The sequence below is a fragment of the Manihot esculenta genome, chromosome 6 (assembly GCF_001659605.2).
Source record: "Manihot esculenta cultivar AM560-2 chromosome 6, M.esculenta_v8, whole genome shotgun sequence".
Classification (NCBI taxonomy): Eukaryota; Viridiplantae; Streptophyta; class Magnoliopsida; order Malpighiales; family Euphorbiaceae; genus Manihot; species Manihot esculenta.
In genome coordinates, this window is record NC_035166.2 from 21,513,722 (window position 1) to 21,523,304 (window position 9,583).

Genomic DNA, 9,583 nt, shown 5'->3' on the forward strand with positions numbered 1-9,583 from the left:
AAATGCCATGAAAACCCAAGTACTAGCCGATTTCATCAAGAAAATGACTCCGCCATTAGAACTTTTGGAATCCCTTGAATCAACCATAGAGGAGTGGAAGGTTTGAGAAGATGGAGCTTGCGGGGCCAGGGATTTTGGAATTGAGGTCCTGTTATAGTCTCAAACCGATATAAAGTTTTGGTATGCGATAAAACTCTCCTTCATTGCCACCAACTACATTGTTGTTCCTCAAAAAGTTTAAGAAGATAAGAAGAGGCCACAAGACGGGTTCCGCTAGACCATCTGGATGTTGGTCCCACTAAACAAGGACACAAGGCGAGTATATCAATCCCCAAAAAATAAAAGTGTCAATAAAAAATTAATGTCGATGAGGCGAGTTTTATGACCAGGTCTCAAGATGAGTGGTCAAGTGAAAGTCCCTTGTGGCAAAATTTCCCCAAGACATTTTATGATTGGAAGACAGGAGTCCGCCAGGCCACATGTGTAACGTCCTAATCTCGTGCCAAGAAGTAGAATGGGCACCTGGTCTTCCTGTCATCACATAACATAACTTACCATATACCGTGCCAGGGCGTAGAATGGGCACCTAGACTTCCTACTAATCCGTGCCAGGGTGTAGAATGGGCACCTAGTCTTTTTCAGGGACTAATGAATCATCCACTATCACCCGCACAACAACAATATAGAATGCAATGCAACATATTCGTGATTCCTGATGCAATCAATCTATGGCATAGTCATGGTGCATGAGACATGCTAAAAGCATTTGATTTCTCGATGAAAAAGATTAAGTTTAGTTCCACTCACCTCTGGCTGACTCTGAACTGACTCTGAAAACTCTGACGCAGTGCTCACTGCTGATCTCTTTGGTTCCTCTGGTCCGTTCCTACACAGATGGACTCAAATGAGGGACCAAACTAACTCAAGGACAACTCTATAAAACTCCCCAAAACTCCCCTAAAGTATCCTAAAATAATCAAATAAAACATGCAAAAAAAGGCTGGACAGGGCACTTTCAGCGGCAGGTTCGGCGGCCAAAAGTCCCTTCCAGAGACGAACCTCAAGCACTTTCGGCGGCACTTCGGCTGCCGAAAGTCCTCTCCAGAGACGAAAGTCCCCAACCTTCGGCGGCCGAAACTCCCCTCCAGAGCCGAAAGTCCAAACTTTCGGGGGCAAGCTTAGGCAGCCGAAACCACCTCCTTAGCATGTTCGGCGGCCGAACCCTCTTTCAGCGGCCGAAACTGGGTTCTCCAGTAAGGCAGAACCCTGCTCAACTTCATGCAATCTTCCTCCAAACGTCTCAAACATGCAAACCTCAACTCTACACCACACATATACTTAATCATATGCACAAAGGGGTCCAAAACTACCTCAAAACCCCAACAAACATCACAACCAAACACATATACATGCTTTGACCACAAATCAACCAAAAATTCAACTTACCCTAATCATGCATCTCTACCCATCAACCTCCATAAAACCTTCATAAAATATCAAAGAAGCTAAGGATCTACACTTACCTCTTGCAGATCGAGAGGATATGTGATCCTAACATGGAGATGTGGAGAAATTCACTCTCAAACTCTCCAAACTTCAAAATCTTGATTTTTTTAGCTCAAAACCTTCAAAACAATATACAAACTCATCAAAACTTTGAAAGATTGGTAAACATCATGAAAATCACCCAAGGAAGAGCATGGTCTCACCTCTGTCTGTGAAAATGGAAGAACCTTATCCATTTCACCGACCTAGGGCCTTTTATAGGTGGCTGGCCAAACCACCTTCGGCGACCTAACGTGAATCCAAACTCATGCATGTTCGGCGGCCGAACTTTCACCTTCGGCGACCGAACTTTCACCTTCGGCGGCCGAACCTTGCATTTCTTCCTTGGCTCTTTTCTTTCAAAACATGCTTGAAAACATTAAAACTTACGAAAACACTTGAAAAAAAAACATAAATCTTACCCTTCTAGAGGATTCCAACATCCTGGATTCCACCGGACAGTAGAATTTCCGATGCCGGACTCTAGCCGGGTATTACAACATGCCAGATATTAATCCTGTTTTACAAAAATTCTCCAAATTATTTTATGACTATTAACCGGACGTTAAGCCCTGCAAAGTTAATGTGCAACAGACCCCTTCTTTAAGCAAAAAATGGTGGTCATCAGAATTATAGCTTAGTTGGAAGGTAGCCTCTTGGCCAATTGTTTAAATCATTGGTAACAACAAAGGAACACACAGAACAAATAAACACTTAAGAACAAATATGCAAAATATATATTTTATTACAAAAGATTACAAGAAGGAGGACTTTAGTATCCCTCGCAAATCTTTATTACATAAAAAATTTCTAAACATCTGTTATGTCATTAGCAGAAACCCTATTGGCGGGGTTCTTCTCAGCCTCTCGTTTGACCTCATCTTTCGAGAAGATGTCGTCTGTTCAAGAAAAACTGCATAAAGAATTGCTTCTCCAACTACTTTCCAGGCCTAGTTCTTAGAATCAATATTGCACAATTCAACCCCCTCATTAGGATCGTGGCTGAAAAGTCGTTATAGTCAGATTGGTTGCAATCCTCGGGACTAAGCAGTATGCTTGTACTTTCATGAACACCCACCTTCAGCTGCTCTTCATGGACCATGATATTATCCTCCGGACAAATCTGATTATCCTTAGAAAAGAAAGGTAAGTACGCTTATTCATTTCTTCCATATATGATAGTCGTAAACAAAAAAGAAAAAGGAGGGTTCTTATATAGTGGCATAATTGTCAAAACTTTTAATACGGCTCAAGAAATAAGGCAACTGTCTGACTAAAGGCAGAAAAAAATGATGCAAGCAGTAAAGACCAGTCAAATCGTGCCACGTGTCTCAAAACGAAAAGAAAAATCGTCACCTTTAAACCTGAAGAACCGAAAACCAGCAAGGGAACTCTAATGCTACGTAACAATCACCGAAGATAAGCCATGAGTTGTCATCGCAAGACTGAGCCATGTGGCAATAATCTGATAAGTAAAAAACATGATCCCACCCGAGGAAAGCAATATCCGGACATCTCAAAAACTCAGTTTACCTGGATAGGACAAGTCTTGGTACAAAGTTACCATTATTAAGCACAGTCCATCATATCCCTATTGCTCCTGTAATCGCGGGATACCCAACTTATTAGTTGGCGACATCTCTTATTAAGCAGTTGATCATATTATTACTATATTATCAAAAAATACTATATTTATCTCTATTTTCTTACAGTATAAATCGAGAAGAATCATAAAAACAAAGATAGCGCTATTCTCTTACACTACTCAAATTTTAAACATTTTATTGTATTCTCTACCTTTTCCAGTATACTAACTTTAGTGTTGGAGTATTTGCCGTGAGCATCCACCAGTACCTCACATATTATTTTAGTTAATTATAATATAACTCTATTTTCTGATCAAATCAATGTAACATAATCGGCCTTAGAATTTGAAATAAATTGTACTCTCTATCCTCCCAATTCTTTACATATTCTTTTTTTTATAAATTTTATATGTTGTAAATTATTAAAACGTTATTTTTAAAAATAAATTTATCTATTATTATTTTAAATATATTTATATGTTTACTCTCAAAATGAGTAATGCCACCACTTTAAAGTCCAAATATATTTGTATATATTTGAATTTTATTATACAAAAATTATGTAATACTTTGAATTTTTAATCATGATACACCTAAAATACTCAAAAGTATAATCAAGTCAATTTTATAATCTCAATATAAAATATCATTGAATTATAAATACAAAAATATATAAATACAAAAAATATACAAAAATACATATATATTTTGCTTAGAACTATTTTATACTGATATTATTTGTTGGACTTATCCTTATTTATATATATATATATTTATAAATGAATATCTATCTTTGATAAAATGAAAAAAATAGCATTCATCTCTTAAAATTGAAAATTAAGGATGTGCTAAAATTATTATAAAGATAATTTAATTAATTATTAGTATTTTATGAAAATTTATTTATTTATCTTTGAATATAATTGATTCTCATTGTAGTTCAAGCTTGAGATATTTCAGTCTATTAATTAAAATAAATTATTTATATATTATATTTTATGGAAAAGTATGAGTAATTAAAAATTTAAAAAGTATTATAAATGAGTTTAGTAATTATATAGTTTTATTTATATTGTTATATAAATAAAATAGTACAAATCATCTTATCTTTATTTGTCTTGCAATCAATCACTTGATGAATAAGTCTGAAGAGGATAATGACAACATCAGTTTAATAATTGAAGGAATTATTTAAATTTAAAAAAAAATTGCTTTGTTCAACTATTAATAAATATTTTTAAGGGCATTTTGTTTTTTTATATTGTATTAAATTTTTATAAAATAAAAAAATAATGGTTTATCTTGTAAGGCGAGCATTGCATGAACATGGGCGCGCAATATGGGGGGAGAGCGTAGTCATACATGGCAGAGGGACAGGTTCAGTGCAATGCATCTATCACAAACATAAAACGACAAATCTACTGTCAATAGAAATCTGCCACGTCAATGTCTGGCAGAGAATATTTTCCGGTGGGCTGAAGCCTCACCAGTCAGCACACGGATTCACCATTTCGTCAGTCTCCCGTCTTTCATAACTAAATGCACTCCACTTGTTTTAGGCATATTTATTTTAAAAATTTATAATTAAGTCCTTAAATATTATTATTATTAATAAATTAATTTTTATATTTTTAAAAATTTATTAAAATATTATTATTTCTTCTTTTCATCAATAAAATAGTCCTTCTATCTATTTTTATCATTAAAAATATAGTAAAAGGCTAAATTACCCCATTATTTTCCTTACCCTCCTCCTTCCTTTTCTTCTTTATCTATTCTTTCTCCTGCTTCTGCTTCTTCTTCTTCTTCTCCTTTTTCTCTTCTCCTCCTTCTCCTTCTTCTCTTCTCCTCCTTCTTCTTCTTCTCCTTCTTCTTTCTCCTCTTCTTCTTCTTCTTTTTCTTCTTTTTTTTCTTTTTTTTCTTCTTTCTCTTCTTTCTCTTCTCCTTCTTCTTCTTCTCCTTCTTCTTCTTTTTCTTCTTTTTCTTCTTCTTCTCTTTCTTCTTCTTCTTCTCCTTCTTCTTCTTCTTCTTCTTCTTTTTCAGAGGAGAAAGAGGAGGAGAAAAGAAAAGATAGGAATTATTTCGTTGACAAAAAGAAACGATAAGGACATTTTAATAGATGTGAGAAAATATAGGGACTATTTTATTGACAAACAGAAATGATAATAACGTTTTAATAGATTTTTAAAAATATAGGGAGAGACAATTTTGTTGACGGAAAGAAACGATAAGGAAGGACTATTTCGTTGATTGAAATAAACGATAATAACGTTTTAATAGATATGAGAAAAGATATGAACTATTTTATTGACGAAAAAAATGATAAGAACGTTTTAATAGATATGAAAAAAGATAAAAACGTTTTAATAGATTTTTGAAAATGTAAAGACTAACTTGTTAATAATAACAATATCCAAAGACTAAATAAAAGATTTTATTTGAGGGTAAAATTGGATTTAAAATTTTTTCTCTCTCCTCCTTTATCTAATTTTAACGGAAAAGAGGATGAAAGGACTATTTCGTTGACGGAAAGAAAACATAAGGATGTTTTAATAAGTTTCTAAAAATATAGGGGCTGACTTGTTAATAATGACTTGTTAATAATGACAACACCTATGGACTAAATTGTAAATCTCCTTTTCTTTTATATATTACTAGCTCTAAAGTGAAACGCCATATTTCGATTTATTATTATTATTATTATTTATTATTATTATTATTATTATTTATTAAAAATATAAATTTATTTACTATTTTAAAATATTTGTAAATTTAAATGGAGATTATAAAATATTTATAATAGCTGACTTCTCATTAGTTTATTTTTAAAATTTTAACCTATGAAGTCTTAATAATTTCAAAATGTCTGTCATTAAATGTTTTTAGCTTGTGTGGGCCTCGTCTGATCCAATTTGCAAAAATACCTTACTCTACTAACGCCTATTCTTATAAGTGGGCCGGGCTTTAAAATCAATCAACAAAAGGTTTTGAATACTTTGGGCCGATGACCCGAAATATTTATTTAACCGAACTAAATTTGATTACATAGGCAATAACAGAAACAAGAATGTGTGAATAGCTTGATTACCTTCTCATAACTTTAGGATATGCTTATTTTCAAAATTTTTGTATTTTTTACTAATTTGATTAATTTATTATCATCATCTATTTTTTTATTTAATTTGTTAGTTTATTTAATAAAAATTAAATAAATTAAATTTTAATGATACTATAATTTATTTTTAAATTATAAAATTTGAATTTAAATCCCAATCTCAGAACACTGTGCAGCAAGGGTTTAAATTAATTAATGAATATCAATAATAATATTATTTAACTTTCTTATCATTAGACTTTTATTGCATACTAAAATGATATATTATCCAGAATATCTTTAAAAAAGTTCAGCAATCAAATACTTTATATCTAAAATTTTTTAGAGGTTAAATATATAATTTATTTTAAGCTTATTAAAAGGAAAAATCAAATTTTTTATATTAATTAATATTTATGATAAAAAAATTAAATTTAGATGATAAAGCTAAATTTTTAAATTTTATTACAATTATAATCAAAGAATTAATTTTAGAAACATTACTTTAAATTGTATATTAATTAATGAAGTTGCCATGGCTCGTCATCTTTCAGATTCAACATCAATGTTTCTTCTCTTTTTCTTCTTGTTCTTTCAGTTCCATGCAAAGTTAGAAGTTCTCGAAGCAACACATTCTGACCGTTGATGATTTATTTTGCAATAAAAAAATTTTAATAAATTATAATAAAATTATATATAATTTTATTTAAAAAATGAAAATAATGTGAATTAAAAATATATTTTTTTAATATTAAATAAAAAAATATAATAAAAAATAAAATAAATTAATTTTTTATAAAATCTTTTTTATTCCATATCCTAAAGTGAATTTTGAAGATGACTCGTGCAATATTTTTTTAAAGTAAAATTATTGATCGTATTAATAAAATTTTATCAAACAAAGAGGGATATCATTTTAAATAAAGAGATCTGTGTAATTTTTTTTTTTAAAACAAAATTATTAATTGTATTAATAAAATTTTATCAAACAAAGAAATATATAATTCCAAACAAAGAGACGATTATGCCTAATAGATTCTCTGGCCAAAATATGAACAGCTAGAATAGCACTATAATGAATCCATCTAACACAAATATCAGTTATAGAATCTAACAAAAATTTACAATCATTCAAAATTAAATCTTTGTATAAGATAATTTGGAAAAAATGCTCCTCAAGTACATGTCTAAACCCCTGCATAAGATAATTTAGCAAAGAGATTTGTGCAATTTTTTTTTTAAAGCAAAACTATTGATTGTATTAATAAAATTTCATCAAACAAAGAGGGATATAATTCCAAACAAAGAGACGATTATACCTGGTAGATTCTCTAGCCAAAATATGAACAGTTAGAATAGCATTATAATGAATCCATCTAACAGAAATATCAGTTATAGAATCTAACAAAAATTTACAATCATTCAAAATCAAATCTTTGTATAAGATAATTTGGAAAAAATGCTCCTTAAGTACATTTCTAAACCCCTGCATAAGATAATTTGGCAAAGAGATATGTGCAATTTTTTTTTTAAAGCAAAACTATTGATTGTATTAATAAAATTTCATCAAACAAAGAGGGATATAATTCCAAACAAAGAGACGATTATGCCTAGTAGATTCTCTGGTCAAAATATGAACAACTATAATAGCATTATAATGAATCCATCTAACAGAAATATCAGTTATAGAATCTAACAAAAATTTACAATCATTCAAAATCAAATCTTTGTATAAGATAATTTGGAAAAAATGCTCCTCAAGTACATGTCTAAACCCCTGCATAAGATAATTTGGCAAAGATACTCCTCATTCTTTCTCATCTTCCCAACATAAATCGTTAAAGTCTCCCGAACAAAATCACAAAAGAAAACTTCTACGAGATAAAGCTCGAATAAGGTTTCAAGACTGACGTCGTTGTTGCGATTCCAGAAACCCATAATAACTAATAAATCTCCATTGAACATTACCTTCCGAAACAATCGAATTAATAAAATTTAAAAAAAAGTCAACCACAGAAACAGACCAATGACTCTTCCACATTAAGGAAAGGCCTCCTCACAATGCTTGTCTATTGACTTGACTGAAAAACAACTATCAAAATGTAAAAAACTACAAAAAAATTTTATACTAGAACTAAGAGTTTTTGTTTATATAAAAAATGAAATGTCCGACTTATAAATGAGAACCAAATCCTTCAATGCAATAACTGTTTGAGAATTGCCGCCATAAATCTACCAAAGAGATCTGCATATTCTGAAAATTAATTGGATTGTATGTGAGAAATATCCCCATCGTATAGAAATCATAAGTGACGATCGGAATATCTCTGAAACTTTTAATAGGGACAACAATATCTTTTTCTTCATCATATCGTTTCCATGGGAGGAGAAAAAAAGAAGTTAGGTTTAAGGAGAGAAAAAAATGAGACCATCAAGTCACATAAGGACCACATAGGGAAAGTGAGTTTATTAAACTTAAGTTAAAAAGTACAATTTGCCCCCATGCAATTTATAACTTGAACTTATACATCTAAATATTGCATTAGTCCCATAAATATATATTTATTTATTTATTTTTCATCAATTTGAAAATATAAATTATTTGTTATTAAAATTAATAATATAATCCAATTTAATATACGTTAAAAAATAAAAAATTGTTTTAAGAAGAATTTAACAATATAACGAGTGTAGGTCAAATGTAAAGTTCATTGTCTTAATAAAATTAATTAATAAAATCATTATAGAATTACTTTTATGAAATGGATGGATTAATTAATTATTTTATTATTTTTTTAAATGAAAATCAATAATTAAAAGAGTAAAATATAAAATCTCTTAAATTTATTTAAATACATTTATCACTTTATAAGTTAAATTATTCTATTATTTTAAAGTTAAAATAATCAATTAATTAAATTACATAAGATTTTGAAGATAGATAGTGCTCAAAATTTATGAATTCAACAAGAAGATAGATTTTGAACGCCCACTATAAGTTTCAAGTTCCATCGGCAACGTTCACCGAATAAACAAACAGACCTATAGTACTTTCTGTTTTGGATAGTCACGAAGCAGTCAAAAAACTATACAAACCAATCAGGATCAGAGCCCTCCTTTATCTCCCTAGCATACAATTTGTAAATATTAAGTTTTTCTGCATTTTATACATTTAATGATAAATACGATAATTATAAAATTAAGACTTAAAATATGAGTTTTTATTTAAAAAAATGAATAAATTATGAATTCAACAATAAAATAAAGTCGAATTTGTTGAAAAAAATAAATCATTTTTCATCATTTTGCATTTTAATTTAAAGGTTTAAATTTTATATAAATTAAATTAATATTTATA